Below are 16,238 nucleotides of genomic sequence, written 5' to 3'. Positions count from 1 at the left end.
TTTCCACATAGGACTTGCAAGAAATTTTTCAAACCTTACAAAGGTAGATCGGAAGATCATGCAAAAATTTATCACCTGTCAAAATTTCAAGTTCTAAAGTGCGTTTTTCGATATTTGGTGAATTTTTAAAAATCCAATTTTAGGCCAAAAATGAGGGGAAAAATCAAAATTTTACCAAATTGACCAAAAAAGCTAAAATTTGGGATATACCCTATTTTCGAATTGCTAAATCGATTGGAAACGGTTTCAACCCGTTTTGAGGAGTTCTGGAGCTTCCAGCAGATTTTTGAAACTCGAAATTTCCCAAAATTTTATCAAATGGAGATGGAAAGCTGAAATTTACTCTACACTCCAATTTTAATACCCTCTGAAGACGACTTCAGGTGGGTTCAAGTCATTTTAGAGCCTCCAGCGACTTTTTTGAAAATTACTGGAGCCTCCAGTAGATTTTTGAAACTTGAAATTCCCGCAACATTAATTTATCAAATGGAGATGGCAAGCTGAAATTTACTTCGCTGACTACATGGTGGTTTCAAATGGTTTTGGAGCTTCCAGCTACTTTTGGGAAATTTCAATTTTATAAAAAAAATGCCATACAACCTTTCAAAAAGTCGCTGGAGGCTCCTAAACGACTTGAAATCTACTAGCAGTCAACTTCGTAGCGTATTGAAATTAGTTTGCAGAATGAATTTCGACTCTCCATCTCAGAAGTTTCAAAAATCTACTGGAGGCTCCAGGAATTTTCTAAAAGTCGCTGGAGGCACCAAAACGACTTGAAATTCACCTAAAGTACTTCGTAGCGTATTAAAATTAGTTTTTAGAATAAATTTCAGCTTTACAACTCTAATTTGATGGAATTTTGTGGGAATTTCCAGTTTCAAAAATGTGCTGGAGGCTCCAGAACTGCTCAAATCGATTTCGCATGTCGAAAATAGGGTATATCCCAAATTTCAGCTTTCTTGGTCGATTTGGTAAAATTTTGATTTTTTCCCTCATTTTTGACCTAAATTGGATTTTCAAAAATTCACCAACAATCGAAAAACGCACTTTAGCACTTGAAATTTTGACAAGTGATTAATTTTTCCCTGATCTTTCGATCTACGTTTGTATGGTTTGAAGAATTTTGTGCAAGTCCTATGTTGAAACGCAAAATGTGCGATTTCGGCTGACCTGTCAATCAAAATGGCCGCCATTTTGTAAGTAAGGCCAACTTTTTTTTGGGCAAGTTTGCTTTAAAATGTTCCTTAGGATGTCCCCTTTAAGAAAAAAGTTGTCCCGGAGGATCGGCGGAGGGAGGGGGTGCAATTACTCCTATTGTCATATGCCAGACCTGGTTTTGGCCTTTTTTTGGAAAATTTAATTTTTTCCAATCTTTCTGAAAGTGACAAATTCGTTAAAAATTTTCTTTTGAAGTGACTTCTGGAATGTTGAGGGAACGCCCTCAACAAATTTTCAAAATTTCTGCACTTTTGGTTGCTAAAAAAATCTTATTTTATCAAAATCAAAAATTGCAAATTTTTACAATTGAAAAAACACTCAAATTTTGTTCATTTTCTTAAATTTTAGTGTTGACCAACTTTTTTTTTCAAATTTCGAACTCCAAAATTTTTCTGAAAATTTTTTTTGTGGTTCTAATAGTTTTTCAGTGGTGTCAGATACATATAATATTAAGATTAAGTTGAGATATTAAATGAAAATTTCTGAATAATTTTTTTGATAAGCAGTCTCTTGCCCCTGCAGGTTGGAAGTAGGCAGATATATTCACATTGGTGCAATAAATATTGTATAGTTACTGGATGAGAGGGAGTTCATTTAATCTGAAACACCCTGTACATTTTTTACAAATCAGGCAGATTCTGAAACAATGCAGGGTGATTTGGAGATCCTTTCATACAGATATTTGAGAACATTTATTTTTATTTTATTAATTTTGTTTTTCATTATTATTATGTATTATAGGTAGGTACATAGGTATTTACGAGTGGTAAAATAATTTGCTTGAAATTATATTTATATTCATCCGGACTAATACAACTTTTTTCTTCTTTTTTTCAGGAGAATCGTTCCTAATATTCACAACGAAGAAGCCTTCTGCAGCACGTTTTCATCGCTGTATTATTTTCGCGAGGAAACAACCATGTATTGGAAGAAATTCATATTTTGTTGATGGTAAGTTTTTTGGTTCAACTTTTTTACCCAAAATAGTTGTAGGTTTTTACGAGTATTTTTTGTGTTATGATGAAGTTGATAGACTAGCGGGGAAATACGGTAGATATGGAAGCAAAAAGCTGCTTTAAAATAATGGATTTCGTTCGAGGAACGGAAACTGCTCGCGATTTGTTTTACCAGATGCGATGCTAATAAAATTGAAACTTGGACGAAATGATGTTTTAGTTTGTATTGTACATACAAATACCTCGTATTCTTAAATGCCTTATGTATCGGTACCGAAGGGAAAAAAATCCTCTATATGCGAAGATATTCTTCTTATACCCTACGTACCAATAAACCTGTGCTCAAAAAAAAAAAAAAAAAGTGGGGAAAAAATAAAGAGAAGGTTTACATAATGGAAAATTCATATTTCGAACCGTTTAAGCCATTAGGAAATATTTCGCGGAATTACTATATAAGATGCTCGTCGTCGTCGTCGTCTAAGATGGGAAATTTGCCGCTCGCTGTAGGTACCTACTCGGTTATTTATTTATTTTTTTTCTTTCACGCAAAATTGAACCGACAAATTATACCTCGCGTACCGTTTAATTCATTCTGACGCCATCGATAAGATCCAATTTAGGACTCGGTCTCGATGTTGGCGTTGTTGGTATTTAATTTTCAGTAACGTTAACGCGATTTTATCTGCTGGCTGCGCGTTCGCACAGAAGAAGACGCGAGAGCGAGACGTAAGACGAAAGGCTACAGCAAAAGCGTAATATTCACAATTAACGCGAAGATTGCTGCGAATTCATCGAGGTAAATTTAGTTTTAGTAGGACAGCGAGAGGAAAAAAAATACCCCTACGTTAGATTCGTTTTCTTTTTTAATTTCCTCTCGGCCACGTTGCGTCAACTTGATTAAAAGAAAGACCAAATTCCACAGACGGAATTTTTTTGCCTTTCTTTAAAAGAGAACCTTAACGACTATATTCGATTACGACGTTTCTTCGAACAAAAATTAATGTTAACGAGAAATTCTTAGGTACGCTGAAAGCTCTCTTTTAGACCTCGATGGATGGATGGATTATTTTTTCTTCACAAGGTGGAAAAAAAGTTGAAGCTTTTTCGAATCGCATCGCGTCATGTGAGAGAAACGACAAAGTGCTCGGATAATGTCGATTTTACTGAAAGTTTTACATGCTCGAAACGCATTATCACCGGTGAGTTGATTTTCTCACCGATTCGACAACTTTTTGGGTAATTTTGTAGGTACGTTCTTTGGTATCGTATTTACTTACTCGCTCCTATGGTTCCCTGCTCCGAGACTGCGAAATGTTGGCGAGGTTTTGTACTCGTAGCTGCTGCGGTTGTTTACTGTTTCGCATATGGCTTTCTATACCAGTGGCAGTGGAAGGTGTTATCTAACTTGAAGCGAAAGTTTAGATTTGTATTTGGTCTGCGAAAGATATTCCTTGAAAGTTTAGTTTAGTTTTATTGTGCCCATATTGTCTGATGTATTTAGTATTTTCGCGTATGTTGAATGTGCCCAAACACGCATTTTGTACTAGGTTTATTTCTCGAGGCGTTATTCGCAGGAAAAATTCATCCAGGGGAAGTTTTTTGTCGGATCTCTGTGTGTCTGCTGGTTTTAAAAATCTTTAGTCATGGAAATGTAATGAAACTGGTTAGAAATTGATTTCCAAAAATCGAGTTGACCCTTTCGCCTTATTTCTATGTGCAACAAAATTTTTTTGAGGGAAGAGAGGGATGGGCCTGTGTAAAATGATACTGGAGGTTCCAGAATAGCTCGAAATCATTGGAAGAAAAATAATTGGTTTCAGATAAGACACAGCCATTCGTGAAATTTTCGAAAATTTCTCATAGAAACACAAATTTTTTGTTTTTTGATTTTTTTTTCATAATAATTATGGTGATCAAAAAACGCACTCGAGGTGTCCGCCTGAAAATTGGTTAGGATGCGGATAAACTCTTTAAACAGGCCCAAAATAAGCCTCAACTCTTTTTTTTTAATCCTCGAATTAATTTTCAGGCTTTTGAGAAGTCAAAAATCGTCCTGGATTCTCTACAATTGCTCGAAATACTGAAATTTGATTCAGTGGAGCATGGCTCCTACTCGGTTTCACATTACCCAAATGTTTCGCTTTTCTACCTGAAAATTGAAGAAAAACTTTCCTTGTTTGACAAAAATTGCAAAAAAGTAGGTACATATCATTTTTTGTTAATAATTGCTGAAAAGTTCTGTTTTTTACTAAAATTATCAAAGCTGTCCTTTTTGCAGGAAATTGACGAAAATTCTCATTTTTTGGCAAAAATTACTGGAAAATATCTCTTCCCCCCCCCCCCCAATGATCAATTCACCAAAAAGTTGCATAAAAGTCTCGCTTATTCGACAAAAATATTGTGAAACGTTATCTTACAAAAAATGTTTTAAACTTTTGGTGAATCGTTCACGAACGAATTGAATAATTTTCAGTGAATCATTCGCGGACGAATTAATTCATAAATTAATGAAGTAATAAAGTTTGGTGGCTTTGTGTTGACAGAGTTCACCAAGCCAGTTTACTTGCCAAGTCAAAATTTCAACTGTCTAGCCACTAAACTGGCCTCGTGTGGACGTAGCTTAATAGCGGATTTTAAAAAAAGGGAGCAGATTCGAAAAAACGTGGGTGTAGTAGCTGAAGAGTGAGACTAAAACGTGTATTTCTTGTCAATAGGGTATCTTCATTTTTGTATTCTCACAATGCCTCTTATACGTGAGGGTTCAGTTGAATGTGATAAGTACCAAGGTACTTGGGGTTTTTGCAATTCTCCAGTTGCACTCCTCTTCATACCAGCTTCAGTGTGCACTTTTCCCTAACATTCTTTAGGTGGAAGCTAATGTGAGTTTAGTTTTAAAAATTTGTCTTCTTCTTGGTGTTGTTTCACCCCTCCGGGGGTATCGCGATTATGACACAACGGCCGCTGTTTCTGTGACACAATACACCAGCTCCCTCCAACTGTCTTTATTTAGGGCACTCCTGACACAAGCTGGGAAGCTGCGTCCAATGGCTTTCCGAATGGAGTCCGTCCATCTTGTGGGGGAGGGTCCGCGCCCTCTTGTTTCCTCAACCTAGCCTTGGATGAACAGGGACTCCATGGCATCAGCCCTTGTGACATGCCCAAAGTATTTGAGGATTCTGTTGAGTACCACTGCCAATAATCTTTTCTGGACACCAATTTCCCCCAGGACAGGCATATTGGTCCTTTTCTCCATCTATGGGATCCGAAGCATTCTCCTCCAGCACCACATCTCGAGCGCATCAACTTTTCTTCTGTCTCCCTCACGTACTGTCCAAGTTTCTGATGCACAGAGAAACACTGAGAAAACCAGAGTATTTACCAGCCTTATCTTCAGAGTCTTGCTTTGTTATCCACGATGGATCCCACCCTAGTGACAAAATATGAGGGCGTTTTCACCAGCAACTTTTTAGGACTAATCGCTATAGCATTTTTGCTAGTGAATAGCAAATCCGCTCTACAAGGTATGCTACTCACTATAGGGGGTAATGTGTAGCTGGAACAAGTAACCAAACAAAAGAAAAAGATTCCTTTTGTGACAAAACTACAACCACAATTAACAGAAATATAATGTGTAGGGTAGGCGCCTTGGTAGTAGGTATGTTGTAGTTGCACAGAAAAGTCATTATCTCCCCCCTTACGCTTCAACTGAAGAGTGATGGAACCTGTTTTCTTCTCTACTTTCTCTGGGATGTTTAGTTTGGTTCTTGCTGATCTCCTCCTACCCCGCATATATGGTACTGATGTAAGGGATGTTTGTCAACTTCATTTACAGGAGTATACCACTGGTGGAGGTTTAGAAATTGGTATTAAATTAAGCATATATGGCAATCGATCCTCGTTCAGGGAGGTAATTTTTTTTGATCAATTTCGAGAAATTTATTCATCTAAACATATGTATCTGTAGCCAATAATTTTTCAAATTTTTTGAGATGTGTTTGAACAGTATGTGATATGTTTATGATAGTGAAATGAAGCACGGAAATGCAAAGTCGGCTAAGCACCAAAAACGTTTTTTTACAGGAGAGCATAAATACGCGCTCGCGTAACACGTACCTCTTATGGAAAACTCTTATCTCTCAGTGTTCAATAGTATAACTTGGAGATATGTTTTCCCTAATGTGAAGCTAGGATTGCATGTGTGACAACACTTAGTACACATTGCACTGAAAAAACGCATTTTGAAAAATTGGCACTTAGCCGACTGTGCATTTCCGTGCTTCAAATATTTTTTAAAAAAAGAAATTGGTCATTTGTGAAACATTTCCAGCAAAAAGAAAAACATGCTGCTTTTCATGGGTTTCTGAAACTGAAAATGCTTCACACTAAAAAAAAGATATGTACTTAATTGCATACCTAAGCACATATATCCACACACTTATTAAGTGGAAAAGACAAGCGATTTGGGGTACATAGCAGTCAAATTTTTAGGGGTTTTTGAGTTAAAAACAATCTTCAAATTTTAGTCCCAAAAAAGTGTAATAAATGGACAACAGTTTCACTTGAAAATTAAAGGCACACACAATCCTCACAAAAAAAGGATAGAGTCTTGAAATTCGCATTATCAGCTAATTCCTTGGATTTTTTGGGTCAGAAAACTGTAATTTTATTTTTATCCCAAACTAAAGACTCAATCTTCAGGGAGGGAGATGGAAAAAAAATGAAATTTTTCAGGGAGGGAGATGAGAAAAAAATGAAATTTTTCAACTTTGTGAAATGAAGCATCAAAATGAATGTTTTTCAACCTTCTAAATTGAAATCTCATTTTAGAACTAACCTAATTATTTAATTCAAGTTCCTTTTTGCGAAAAATTCAACAGCAAAATGTTAAAAGATGTTTTCGTAGCTAAACTATTCCAAATGGTAACATGCATCACAAAAATGCCAGCGAAAAAGCGAAATGCTGAAGTAAATTAATACCTAAAATAGCGTTTTTGCTTTTCGCTCTCAAAAACGCCAGTGGTTTTGCTTTTTGCCCACAAAAATGCTCTGTGATAAAAACTGTCTGTAGCGGTTTCGCTATGTGCTGTCATTTCCGCCATGTGAAAAGAACTCCAGATAGTGATTTTAATGGTGAAAAGCGAATTTGCTAGCGACTTATGTTTTTCATTGTCAATTGGGCAGGTATACAAACTGGTTTACAACTTCGATTCCCTCAATTTTCTGTATTTCAGGCAAGTTGTTCTCACGCTGGTTCACAATCATGATCTTTGTCTTTGCTTTATTTATTAGCAAGCCATGTTTTGCACTGACCTCTTCCAGGAATTCCAGAAAACTGGTCACATATTCAATACTTGAAGCGACGAGGGTGGTGTCGTCAGCGTAGTGAAGGTTTGACATTTGTGTCATTCCAAGGTAAAAGGTCCCACTTTGAAATTTACTGATTTTCGAGAAAAATGGATTTTAGTCAGATTGGGTCAAAGTGTGACCTTTTGTGTTAATGTCATTTTTGGGTCGTTAGTCATCTCTAATATCACCTCCCAAACTTTCAACTAGCGCCACTAACGGGATGTGGGTAAACTACAGCCTTACAGTGAAAGATGCGTACATTTTTCGATGCATTTTTCACCTATTTGCGCATATGAACATGATTTTATGCGGCTGCACACACATATGTGTACGGGAATACATGTGGATGTGTTCGACTACTTGTATGCCGTTCAAGAACCAGTTTTGGTTAGCAACGATGATAGCCGAGTGGCATCGATGATGGACTGTGAAGCGGGAGGTCGGCAGTTCGAACCCCACACAAGGCAACAATTTTTGAGATTTTTTTTTCGATTATATTTTTTTCCAAGTTGTATTTCACGCCAAAAAATATTTTTTTAATTCAAAAATGCTTTTTTTATAATTTTTGTACTTCTATTTTCGATTTTTTCCCCAGAATTTTCATTTTTTTCACGTTGTTTCTTCATTAAACTACATTTTCCGTCGAGTATTGTTCTTTTTAAATATCACCATCGTTTTCAGCATCAAAAAATCTATCATATGAGACATCAAGGAGCGTTCTACGTCACATTATCGCAAAATTGTAGTGAAAAACGTTTCCAAAACTTTCAAACTCGTCTTTCTCAAAACTTACTTTTTCAGGTACGCGACTTCAAAACGCCGTAGCTCCGGCAAATATCAACGAATTGGGCTCGTTTCGGTCTCATTCGATCAGGAATGTCTCCCCCTATCACCCAGTGGTCATAACTCAAATCTCGAAAATCTGCCAAAGTAGGACCTTTTACCTTGGAATGACACATTTGTACGCCTCCAATTGATACTTCTCCAATTGATACTTCTCCTTGCCACCACCTGAGCCATCATCATTGGTGCTTTCTGATACGATTAGCTGCAACATTTCGTGAATTATATATTCTCCATACAGATTAAACAGGAGTAAGGATAGAATGCAGCCCTGTCGTACTCCTCTCTCTGGGTGATATTTCTCCGACACTGTCTCTCTGTTGATTCGGATGTTTACCTTGCTCCCCTCATATACTTAATTGTTTGATCAGCCACACCAGATCTATTGGGGCACCCATCTCTAGAAGAATTCTCCACAGTTTTTGCCATTGTACGCAGTCAAAAGCTTTCTTGTAATCTACAAAACACAGCACAGTACACCCATTGTATTCTCGTGCTTTCTCAATCAGCAGCCTGAGGTTGAGGGTCTGCTCCCTAGTTCCTCTTCCTCTCACAAATCCTGCTTGTTCTGGAGGGATTTAACTGTGCATGAGTGAGTATAACCGGTCGTACACAATCTTCAATAGTACTTTGCTGGCATGACTTATCAAAGAGATTGTTCTGTAGTTCTCACAATTCTCAGGACCATTGAAAATGGTTAATATGGAGTTTTCAAAAAATTGCCAGGAGCCTTTAGTAAGATCTTTGCCACCATTTCGAACCAAGAATTAGAGGGAACTTTCAGGTGATTTTTGTACATCTCAGACATCGAGAAGGGATTTTTTTTTTCTTTAAATTGAAATAATTATGCTCGAAAACATTTCTAAATGTACTTTGTGGTGAACATCTAATTTGTGAAATTCCACCAAACCACAATAAGTACCTTATTTTTTTGATCGATTCGACGTGTTTTCCAATCATCCTTGAACCTCTAGGAGAACACGCGAATCACTTTTCTAATCTTTTCAAACAATTTTTAAACAGAAAAACCAGGCATAAAAAGTATTAGACTATATTTTCAAGAAATAAAAAGACTAGGTTCGTAATAATTTTTTTCCCGGGTAAAAATTTTTACGATAAATTTCCAAGTCCCATTATTTTCCACGCAGGTACACCCTTCCGCATTTTCATACAGGAATAAAAAAGAAAAGAAAAAAAGACGTAAGAAATTATGACAGCGCATCGACAGCGTTGAAACGACAGCTGTCATAAAGTTAAACAAATTGACATAATTGGAGATGAAAATTTTTAACATCTTTGCGACAATATTTGAACTTACGAACCAGCCATTAGCAAGTTTATGTAAATTTTGCCCGTATATACGAGCAGCATTAGGTTTCATACGACGGCGACATCGTTTTGTATAAATGTAGGCCTATCATACTCGAACCATAAAAAGACAAACATCAACATAATATCAAAGTTACTCGTATATATCTACTCTTTTTCGAATTAATTTGCAAAGGGGATATATTGTTATTTGGCAGGGAGGAGAAGCAACAGGAGGGTTTAATCATTATTTTCATTAAAATTTACTATAATAAGGGTGCAATTATCTATCTATTTCCGAGAAAGGAAAGGGAAAAAAACCATTCGACAAAAAAGTAAAAAATGTCCCATTACAGACGACAAATTAGGCAACTGTTAATGTACTAATGTCGAAACCTAGACGTAAAATTAACACGACGCGACGCGACGTATGCATTATCGATATAATTATATTAATGAATTACACCGCCGCGTCGCTCAACTCTCACAGAATAAGCATATTACGATTACATTACACGTGAAGAATTGCCCTACCATCGGAATCCTTTGAATAAAATAGTACAAATAATTAAATTGTCGCGCAGCTATAATTGGTATTAGCGCCGGCGTCACAAACGCCACCACCGCAGCTTTCAGATGAAAATTTCCTTTCGCAATTATCGCGCCAAGATTGGCGTAAAAATCACATAAAAGCTCTTAAAATTAATTCGAGTCAAAAAGACGCGGAAAATTATAGACTACCGTTTCTCTTACATATAGAATTAAGCCGACAATTCGATACTCGATCGCAAATAGACGCGAGCTTGCTTGAGAAAAAGAAAATCGCCAAGTCGAGCTCTCTCTCACAACACAGAAGAAATAAGCGAAATAAGAAGGAAAAAAACGTGATTAAAATAATAATAACGAAATAGACGAAAACACGCTTGACCGTATTTCCTCGGTGATTAATGAAACGCTGAATTACGACGACCGGATTCCCGCTTTTTGCCATTTAAATTACTTTAAAGCAAAAGGTTCTGGGTTGACAGGGTGTACAATCAATCATGTAAACATTTCGTACTCGAATATACGTCTCGCCGCCGCACCGCACCGTAATCCGCATCGATTTCCTATTGATTTTAGTCGACCAACAGCGCCCTACGAGTGTTTCCTCTCGTCGCTTGTCACACGTTTCTGTTAATCAACAAGTTATACCTACGAAGTACGAAGGACTCTGTGTCTGTATATCTCGTACTTGATTGTAAAACTTTGTCGAGGTGATTTAAATCACTGGAGAATATCTGTTTTTGTCCGAATAGCTCATTGGAGTTTCTATTTATTAGGTATATGTTTCGAATGAATGAAAAAAGGGCTAAAAATACCTTCACCTACTACCGAAGTTCATAACTCAAGTTTTATGTCATTCTTGCAAGGAAACTTTTTGAGCTCGTACTCTTTGATTTGATTAATATCAAGTTAAATCAAAAGAGCATGTTCTTGGTGAATTTTCGAAAACTTTAAAAATTTAAAAAAGCTGTTTGCAGGAGATTTTAAATTATTTTCACAAAATTGAAATTTTTTATCCAAGTGAACCAACGTGAGTAATTTTACCTACTGTATGTATTTATTTTGAGCCATTCTGGAGCCTCCGGCGAATTTTTGATTTTCTCCAGAAATTCAAAAATTCACTTTTGAACTGGCACTCCTGGAATTTCATGGTACCCACCTAAAATTATCGAATGTTTGCCCAATAAGCACAGATACAAGTTAGGTATAACTTATAAGCCCAAACGTTCATTTTTCACCCTTCTAGTACAAGCAAGTTATGCAAGTTCACTTTTCATTAAAAATTTCTGTTTTTTTTCAATCAGACTTCAAATTGTCAAATTCATTATTCCTTTTTCTGGAATTTCAAAAATGTTTTGTAAAAAGAGCTTATTTGTCAACTTTTTTAGAACTTGAGTTACACATTTTTGAGAACTTTTGCCTTTGCTTCGTTCGGGGTATTTTTTTTTTCAGCAAGAAAACTTATTCTTCAAATTTAAGAAAAATGTTCAGAATAATAAACTCTTTCATGCGAAAAAAACTTTTTTTTTCACTTCTCAATAAACATAAATTTTTGGAAGCTTTTGGCCTCGCTTACTTTTCTTTTCAAATTTGATTTTTTTTCTAAATCATCATTCGAATTTTAAAATTTTGAAGCAAATTTATAAGTAACTCATCAGTCATTACGCAAAAACCGCGTATAAATTGATTTATTTTTCAGTGAATTGTTCACAAGAGCATCAATTCATTTAAGGGGAATCATTCATGAACAAATTCATTGATTTTTTGAAAGAATCATTAAAATACAAATAGATTCATGTTCAAAAAGACCTATGAAAATGTACTCGATCAGTGTGGGTTAATCCATGGATCTTTAAACAGCCTAAAATGGGGACTTCAAATCAATAACTGGAGGGTTTTCTCACTTATTTTGTCATTTTAGTTGTAATTAATTAATAATGATATAGCCTAAACCAAGAGTTGAAAATAAAAAGATCCACAAACTGAAAATAAAAAATTCCACAACCAGTTTTCTTCTTGCTTGCTATCGAATGTTTATGACTTCATCTTTAATTGTTTTTTACAATCAACCAATCACAACAAAATATGTAGTCATGTGATGAGAAAGTAGCCTGGAGTGCCTGGACAGAAGACAGAAAAACTCGACATGAAAAGGTTTCTGGCTTGTGTTTCTTCTGTCCAGAACAGTGAGAAAGTTTATTTTCTTGCCTGTCCACACAAAGCCAGTTATGAGACAGTTACTGTCTAGCCACTAAACTGGCATCATGTGGGGGTATATGCTGTTCTTCTAGTAACTGGTTTTGCTGAATGTAGACCGGGTTTTTCCTGCATCCGCACTGCATTTATTCCAGGCTTGTTAACCAGTTTTTAACCATTAACCGTAACCGCAAATTAACCAGTAAATTAACCGAAAAAATTAACTGTAACCAAAAAACCTTTTTATTAAAAAATATCACTAACCATAACCTTAACCGTAACCGTTTTCTGAGATCAAAATAAACCGTAACCATAACCTTAACCGACAAATGTTTAGAAAAAAACCGGTTACAAAATTTTAAAATTCATTTCTTTTTATCTGAGTTTTTTTCAATGTGATTTTGTAGTGATTTGAAATTTTAATCAAAAAAATGATCAAAAGATTAAAAATATTACTAGTTTTCTAATTTTTTAAACTTCAACTTTTCAAACTCCGAAAGGATTTTTGGAAATTTTCAAATTTTCAACTGTAATTTTAACCATTAACCGAAATTTTAAGCTCGACTGGAAAAATTACCACCAAAAACTGTAACCTTAACCTTAACCATTAACTGAAAAAAATGGTCATCAATAACTGTAACCTGAACCTTAATCTTAACTTTGAAAAATGAATAACCTTAACCGGAACCTTAACCAGAAATTTTTTTTTTTCGGTCAACAAACCTGATTTATTCCATCTAACACTCCAGGGGATCTTTCAAAATACATATAATTCCACACTGCGCTTACCCGATTATGCCGGGCATAAACACACCAAAAAACGCAGCCTCATTTTTACACTGTCTAGAAACAACTTACTGCAGAAACTCATAAGTCATATCACTAGATAGGGAGCAAAACCAGAGACATTGAGAACTACAGCCAAGGCACTTTTTTTTTGGCTCACCATAGTAACGCACCGTGTTTTATTTTCAATCGTTAACTATGGATCATCACCAGTCACTTATAATATTTAACTTGACTTAGTTCTAACAAAACAAAATTTATAATCTTCTTAATAACTTGAACAAAAATAGGTAACTTCTTTTCACTCTCCAGTGGTTTACAGCTCAGTTTCCTCTCCATCCACTTTGCTGCTTGGATCCGCTTCAATGGATGGTGATTGACTGGTTTGGTGTTTCTGCAAGCTTGGCTTCTTCTTCATCCACTTTGCTGCTGGTGTCTTCTTCAGATTCGGTGTTGTTGACTGCTAGCTCGGCTTCCTCTTTGTCTGCTTTGCTGCTGGGATTTTCTTTGATGTTACGATGATTTGCAAGTCAGCGGTAGCATGCCTGGCCCACGCACCTATAGACACTATGTGTCCTTGATAGGCCAGATCTCACTACTAGCTAGCTCCTGCTGCGTTCAGATGCTTGATCATGCAGCATTGCTTTCACTTTGCTGGCATGTCTTCACAGTTAATGCTTCACTGGTGACTGTGTTATTCCACGGCAGCGTATGGAAGTGCTGCCTGTGACTGATCCGCACACTCTAAGAAAGTCAACGTCCTCACCCTCAACACCACCATGAGAATTGTGCATGGTTGCCTCAGACCAACCAGTGTTAAACACCTACCTAGAATATGTGGCATCACATCTCCTGGGATATGGCAGGATGTAGCAGCTGATGTAGAAAGGACAAAAATAGAACGAGACCTCCATCATGTCATGTTCAACCAAAAAGAGGTGACCCTGAAGTCCAGGAAGAGTTTTATGAGGGAGACACATGCAAAGGATGTAAACCCTACGGAGGGGAGAGAGACAAGCTGGTTGGACCTTGTGTTGACCACCTGGCAAATGAACACAAGTTGCCTTATGCAGAGTGGCTCGCACTAAATCGGATCCGAGCTGGATGCACCTGGACAGCAGTAAACCTTACCAGATGGGGCATCCAAAATGATGTGAAGTGTCCAGACTGTGGGCACTTGGGCAGACACAAAATGACGACTACCTCCTTGTATATCTATGTAGCACTAGCACTGCGCACACTAGAGAGGAGCTGTGGGGAGAAATGAACAGCTGCACCAAAGACCTGGTGCAGAGATGGAAGGGAAGAATACGATGAAGTACGATTGTCCCAGACGCGATAAGAAGAAGAGCTCGTTCTAATTTTCTTCTAAAAAAAAAAAAAAAAAATGTGATATTCTTACCGTTTCTTTAGACAAACATATTGAAATCCTGGATCATTGAATTAAGTTGAAAACAAATGATCACAGCTTAATTTTATTTGAAGAACAACGAAACCTTAATTTTCCCAATAAAATTCAGCAATAAAAATTGAAATAATATGCGGTATGCATTTTATTCTTCGAATGCATTCGAAGATTGCGATTACAAGTTCAACGTTTTAGTTCGATTTTACCCCCTCCCCGTCCCTCTTCCCATCACAAAGTCATTATTCCATCTCTTGCATTAAAAAAATATCGGTATTCGATTGGTTTCTTAAAAATTCTCATCTCCGAAGAATACTCTCTCAGCTCTTTATTTCATTAAAATATGCAAATATTCGGTTTGATAAATCGAAAAATAAGACGAAAGGGTTAAAAATGAAATGAAAAAATCGAGCACAGAGCTCTTTCAATTCATCATGAATCCACAGTGGGTGTTTCGTGCCCGAAATGTACCCATTTCAACTATACACACTGCACACACAGCTATTTGTATACCTACGTAGACGTACATTCCTGCTTTGCGTGAATGACGTCAATAATTCGGAATAATTTGGCCGTTTCTTCGAGACTTTTGAGCTTTAATAGCTCAATTATGCATTTTTCTAAGGGTTTCTTTCGTATACGTATTCGTTGCAACCGGGCTTACAACACATAAAAAGCAAAAGCTAGGTGAAAAAAACGCAATGCGGTGCGTTCTCGTAATGTATTTAATAACCAGTAGCAGTAGGTAGGTAGGTACATGGCAAATTTACAGGTTTGGTTTTTGCTTCAGCTTTGAACTTTATAGTAAATTAACTGTTATGGTTTTTCAACGTCGACGTATAACTTTGGGTATTAGTCGAAGAGTGTTGTAGTTATATCGATTAAATTGCAAGGGGTGTATTTTCTTGGCTTTTGAGATTGTTGAGTTTTGCTGTACTTACTAAAAATGTTGAGATTGATCGTTTATAAACGTTTTCGTGACATTTGAATAATTTGGGTGGAATTTAAAAAAAAATTTAAATTGCATTCCTCAAGTACCTGCTACTCGAATATACGAGCTTTTCGACAATTAATTATGATTAAGCACATTTAAAATTTTTTTCTTTCAAGAAGCAGGAAAACGAATTTCTGCGAATGAAAAATTTTGAAAAATAATTAATTTTTAGCTCGCCTTCTCGGTAAAAATAAAACCACGCCGGTTAATTGATTTGTATTCAACTTTAATAACATATTTCTTAAATAAAAAATATCACGAAAACTTTCTAGTTAACTGACAACCACCTCCACATTCTTCTTTGTACACCCGAAGCGAATGAAAAATTCACGCCACCGCAACATGAAAGAAGAAAACTATATAAAGACGACAAACTGGCCAGGAAGTTCTCGCCGCTTCTCTGGTCCGAATTTTAACGAATTCTACGAAGTTGTTAAAGAGAAAAACATTTTGAAAAAAAGTTCTACTCGTAAATGAGAAATTAGAGAGTTATAAGTTTGAAGTTTCGGTATTTTTCGAAAGCTTTCAAAAGCACAACGCGAGTTGTTGGACAAAAACACAAAATTTAAGATGGTATTTTCTCTCATTTTTTTTCTCTCTCTCTCTCTTTCTAACTCGAGTTATTTTCGTCTCTCGTACA

The 16,238-nt window shown here is 36.3% G+C and overlaps 1 protein-coding gene across 6 annotated transcripts in view; it reads left to right on the top strand.

Annotated features, from left to right (window-relative positions):
- Window positions 1-16,238, top strand: part of para (paralytic) — a 231,388-nt gene that overhangs the window by 73,812 nt on the left and 141,338 nt on the right. For all 6 annotated transcript variants that reach the window (XR_010559142.1, XR_010559143.1, XR_010559144.1 and 3 more), the window contains exon 2: window positions 2,056-2,169. The gene's annotated coding sequence lies outside the window, so the exon portion shown is untranslated. The remainder of the gene's footprint in view (window positions 1-2,055; window positions 2,170-16,238) is intronic.

Source organism: Planococcus citri, chromosome 5 (genome assembly GCF_950023065.1).
Source record: "Planococcus citri chromosome 5, ihPlaCitr1.1, whole genome shotgun sequence".
Classification (NCBI taxonomy): domain Eukaryota; kingdom Metazoa; phylum Arthropoda; class Insecta; order Hemiptera; family Pseudococcidae; genus Planococcus; species Planococcus citri.
Note: the sequence above shows the minus strand (reverse complement) of the source record. Positions and strands in the feature narration are given on the sequence as shown.